Source organism: Rhinichthys klamathensis, unplaced genomic scaffold (genome assembly GCF_029890125.1).
Source record: "Rhinichthys klamathensis goyatoka isolate OS25496 unplaced genomic scaffold, OSU_Roscu_1.1 h1tg000457l_1, whole genome shotgun sequence".
Lineage (NCBI taxonomy): Eukaryota > Metazoa > Chordata > Actinopteri > Cypriniformes > Leuciscidae > Rhinichthys > Rhinichthys klamathensis.
Genome location: NW_026606948.1, coordinates 248,037 through 254,036, shown reverse-complemented (window position 1 = coordinate 254,036; position 6,000 = coordinate 248,037).

The window sequence follows — 6,000 nt, the reverse complement described above, 5'->3', positions numbered from 1 at the left end:
TCTAAAAGAAATAGAACAGCATTGATGCGTCTGTGTAATTGAGAGAGAAAGGACGACCATGAGTATTCAAACACTCTCCATCAAGACTGATAAAGATGAGGGTGTCACTGCAGTGTCACTGTGCATAAAACATTTCTCCTTTTTCCTCTTAGTTTATTGTCGGGTCATACTGTTTTATAAATCGTGAAAAAGATTAATATTTTGACTAGAGATGGAGGCAAGAGGTCAAGCGTTTTGTTTTCATCCGAAAGTCTTGTTTGTTTATTATCTGTCCGTTAATCTGTTCCAACATCGCAGACAGCCTCTCAAAGCCTCGGCTTTCTATATCCCACTAATGTTGTTTTGATGTAGGGTAATTCCTAAAGGATAAGAGCAAGTCTGAGTGAGACTATATGAGGGCGACCATGCTAAGTTTTTATTTTTGGAATATTTGGTCAGAGATAGGTCTAACTTGAATGTTTCTGCCCCGCGTGTATGTGTGCGTGTGTGAATTACTAAAGCGTCCCTCAAACTTTCAGCCTCTCACACAGTTCGTGCCTCTCAGGGGGAAGAGAGTTTCCTTCTTCTTTAAGCCACTGTCTCTCCACGAGTCCAAAACGCTGAGCCGACTTTGTAACGTTAGCTGTGACCTATCAAACATTACTATGTAATATAGAACCAAAAAAAAGAGAGAAAGAATCATGAAAGTGTTTTTAAAAACTCTGTGACTACAAGCACAAGGTGTCGCTGAGATTTTGTGACTACAATGTGTATCAAGCCTTGGTTTAACTGTGAATATTGTTGATAGAATATTTTGTAATATTTAGCCATTGTTTTGGCGAAACCAGAGCAGCTGCCTACCCCGCCCCTTTTCGTCCGCCCCGCCCTTTTATGTATGCCCCGCCCCTTTCCTCTGTCCACTGCTGACCTGCTTCCCGTAGTTGTTCTGATCTAAGTGTTATTGTCATTATCGCTCAATGGGTATTTAAAAAAAAAAATGTGTCTAGTTTGTGTAAAACTACATGGGTAGGAAACTTTTGATGTTTGTGTTTTTTTCATTAACAGTGAATGTTTTCGTTACCTCTAGATTTTCAGTCATACATTGCTGTGAGAGGAGAAACCGTCAACCGTACAAACCAATTAGAGAGATTCTCCACCTCTTTTCTCTCCTTCCAAACTCCCTCCTTTTCTGTCTGTGTCTTTTTTGTCAGCCATTCTCAGGAGAATGGCACTGCCAATGAGATAGTTCAAATTTGTTGTCATGTAGTGGAAAGACCGTTTCGTCTGTGTTGTTTACAATTCCCAATCCTATTCTCAAAACTGCCAGCAATCAACCACATGTCCCCCTGAGCTCTGCTTTTCTGTATCATAATCCCCGTCCCAGGACTCTAAACCCCACCCATCCCCTTAAACCCCACTCACTTGTGCCTCTTACACCAGCATACATAGGAAGTGACCCCCCCTCCCCTCAGGACGTTATTGCTCCAGGGCCACTGAGTTTTAGTGTTCAGTGCAATGCAACACACACTATCAACACATTTAATCTTGGTTTTGGCCCCTTTTAGATAGAATAAGCCATATTTTCCAGAAGAAAAAAAAATCTGATTTAATAATTGCATAACAGATAAATAACCTATACTTGAACTTTAAAGCCGAAGTGGATGTCCAGTTACGCAAACGTGAAAAGAGTTGTAATTTGTTGGACATGACAGCAGTATTACAGGGAAAAAGCACATTGTGATATTTAGGAATATCAGGGTATCCGGCCCACACCATTCTTGTGAAACTCTTATCAGAATGTTCTTTGATGTCCCATGTGATCATATGACTTATGATCCTGTTTGTTGTACATACAATCCATAACAAACCTCTAATGATCCTCTTTTTATGGTCCCAAATGATGTTTGGTCCCTTTGTGATTTACATAAGTGTACATAATAGATGGGAAATATGGAAATTATCTAATGTTTAATTAATCAGAAGGGAAGGTGTGGCCAATATATTCTAAAGATTAAGATAATAAATGTTGAGTATTGGATCGCCTGTGGTCAATGGCGAGCAGTAATGTGTTCGATTTTCTTTCTTTTGCTTTGTCTTTACATCCAGCCCAGCAGGGGACACTACAAAACCATCAATGTAATAGAAGTAAATCTAGAATCCTAACAGCTTTGTAATCATTCATATGTGCAGTCCGTTCAAATGACAGAACTGGTCGTTTTGAATATATTACCAAGTGGAGATCTGTATGTGCGCATCTGCATACCTGTCGAGGGTCTTCTTTCTTCCTCTGTGTGTCTGTGCTTGTTTAACTCTTTTACTCTCTTCGTTTTTTTTTCGTTTTTTTTTTAGATAGTCATGTTGTTGTATTCAGCAGATTCCTGTTCACTGTCCGATGTTCAATATTATTTATGATCTTGTCTTGTGTCACAGTTGTGAAACGCCTGATAAATGAATTGTATCTGCCACAAATCCATCTGCTGTTTATTCAGTTCCTCTGACAATGCTGAACCGTGATCTGACAGCAGTTTAATGATGAAATCACATAAACAATATTTTGGAGCTGAAATAAAGTATACACATGACATTACAGCTGATAGATATTACATCAGTCAGGATGCAGAAAACAAGCTGCAGCTGAAAAAGAAATCCAGACTCCATCTTAAATCGTCTTAAAATTTATCTGAGCACCTCAAAAATATAATTTGCTTCTTACAATAAATCATTCTATATGAAAATATCGTCCATCATTTAAAACACAATATGACTTGCTACAATTCCAATTGTCTCTTTTCATCTCATTAGCCACATGCAGCTCATGGTGATATGAGCCATTTAGGTGCATTTTTGTTTATTTAGGTAGAAAAAAAATCAGTAACAATAAAATTTCTATTTATGTTTTACTGACTAACAATTTGCAATGCAGTTTACGTGTGCTTTATAGATTAATAGCAGATTAATTGAAATATCTTTATATGATTGTGTTTTTAAAATGATAAAGCCTTGTAAACTGTACCTTAAAGGGACAGTTCCCCCCAAAATGCAAATGTGGTCATTAATTTCTCTCCCTCAAGTTGTTCAAAGCCTGTATGACTTTCTTCTGTAAATTATAAACGAAGATATTTTGAAAAATGTTGATAACCAAACAGTTTTATTGACTTCCATTCTATGGATAAAAAAAAAAAAAAAAAAAAAGAGACATTTCTCAAAATATCTTGTGTTCCACGGAAGATTAGAAAATTACTGTATACAGGTTTGGAACGACATAAAGATGAGTAAATGACAGACTTGTCATTTTTGGGTGAACTTTCCCTTTAAGAGCATGTCAAAGAGTTTAATTTATCTTGCCTTTGATTAACACTTAAAAATAAATAATAGCATATTTAACGAATCACCCACATCACGAAAAAAAAACATGTTCTTTACCACCGAGCGTTTAGGAAAGTTTCAAATCAAGGCCCATCGCTTTAATTGCTCGAGTCGATAAGCATGCAGGCTGTGATTCAAGAGTGTGTTCGGGAGTAGGCTACTTTGTGGAGTTGTGAACGCAGCTGTCTGTTTCTTAACAAAAGGATTTTTTTGTCAGTCATATTTAAAGAAAACAAATATCCCAAATGTGTAAAAGCTTGCATTATTCTAAATGTTCTTAATGTAAATTATATTAACAATTTCAGAGTGTTTTAAAAGTTTCCAATGCGCTCTCTGTAATCTATCAGATAAATGAGTTCTCACTTGATTCTGGCTGCAGTCCTCACACACGTACAGCACGAGGATAATAAACAGCGGAGCCCAGAACACAGTGGCCGTGATGATGACGTAGCCGAACCTCTTCGCCATGCAGCCCTCCGCCCTCTTCTTGTCCAGCTCGAGGGCCGCTGGGGTCAGACTCAGAATACACACTGCACCAGCTATATGCTTTGTGCCGTCTGATGTTAAAGGGGCCACACGGTTTCATGGAGGTGTCTTCCAAAGTAAGGTTTAAACTTCAAACCTGTGTCAGTTATTTTGTTGGTATGCTGTGAATGATTATCAGGGTCATAGACAAACCCCAGACGGGAAGCGGCACGTGCACACTAAAGGGGTCCGTGCGTGACCCTGGTGACCTTTGTAAATGCTGGCACATGACGTAACAGGAATTATCACATTGTCAGCGACAGAACTGCGAATCCCACAAACCCAAATAAACAAAATCCATTTTCTCATTCCTCATCTTGAAAGGAAAGGCGATGGCCAAGAATCTCTCGCTTATGAGCAGGAGCGTCATAAACTGCACACCGCTGCACAGAGAGAAAGTGAACTGCTGCAGGCAACACGGAAAGAGCCCAACCGAGTCTCCGATTAAAGACACTAAAAACACCGGTGAATCTAAAGAACATCTGAGAAGAGCCACGGCGGATAAATTCAACAGCAGCGCATAGATTGATGTCTGCAAACGTTTGCTTCTAAGAACAGCAAAGAAAACCAGCACGTTTCCTGAGGTTCTGATGAATAAAAATGTCAAACTAAGGAGAAAGGAATTAAAGATCAGAAAGAGCGTGCTGGATGGCTCATTCCCGGATGCTGTACTCACATTAGGCGTTATATTTCCCTTCACATAAACTTGCATGTTGTTCAACCTGTCTGACTGACCTACATTGTCGATACAGGTGTAGTTTGGGGGTTGAATGAGCTTCTGACTCCCCCACCCCCACCTCACTCTTATTTCCCCCATCTCATCCTAAGTGACCTTTATTTTCAAGTGTATTCCATAAGCAACAATTAGCATGAGCAAATTTGAGACATGAACCAAAGTCCAGGGTCTCAATAAGTCTCAAAATCATTCCGCTTTTTACACGGCTATTACTTACTAAATTACTAAATTAATAGGCTACAGCTACACCAACAAACAAATAAATATTACTTCAACTTGGAATTATGTTGTGAGAAGAAAAACAGCCTCCAAGAACACAGTCTGCGTCAGAAACGTCAATATCAACCTGTCTGCATTTTTTTTTTTTTTTTTTTTTTTGCAATAATGACCGTGTTGGGAAGGTTATTGGAAATGTAATGGGTTACAGATTACAAGTTACCCTATTTAAAATGTAATAAGTAGTGTAACTATTTAAATTACTTTATTAAAGTATTGTAACTATTTATTTGATTGCTTTTTGATTACTTCTAATTTCTAACGAATGTTTTCAACTAATCATTTTCAAACATTTAACCTCTAAAAACAGAGATAGGCCTAGTGATAATGGCAAGCCAAGAGGTTCAGTTTTACGCCATAAATTAATCGCGTTTACTGCCAAATACCGTCAAATACGGCGTTTTAACATATAGTACGGATATATAAGCTTGATGTGTATATTGCCTAATTGCAAGCTTGTTCAGAAATGATGAGAATAATTTTTTCCATCATTATTGAACATCATTATAGGAGTATTAGGTTGAATGAGTTAGAATACTTGATATGTATCATAGTAATATGCAGTTAGCAATTCTGTTTGCAGTTACATTCTGCAACTTTTTCATGCATTCTGATTCATTCATATATTGTTTCTTTTGCAGGGCCATGCAAAATATTAATCAAAACATTTAGGCCTAAATATGTTGGGGGGGTTTTACACTGTATCAGAAAGTCAGTTTATTATATGTAAATATATGGCATAATTTATAGAAATAAATATTTATGAATGAAGTACAATTTCCAGAAAAACTGAATCTGTAAGTATACATAGCAAAAGCAAATCTAGTGAAACATGCACCAAATAAATGCACCAGAAGCTTCAAAATATATGATTTTTTTTTTTTAGTAAAGTATAGTAAAAGTCTTTGGACTTAAATCTGTCATAAAAATAAAACAAACCTTTATCTGATGATGTCAGGCTATTGTTGCAAGAAAATGTATACTGAAATAGTGAATCAGTTGTATTACATAGCCATTGTCTTTAGCCATAAATTGTGGTAAATATGATTTATATATGTTGTTACAATGTTATTCTTTGGCTTAGTGTGTGAATTTAATCAGGCCAGTGACAGCAGATG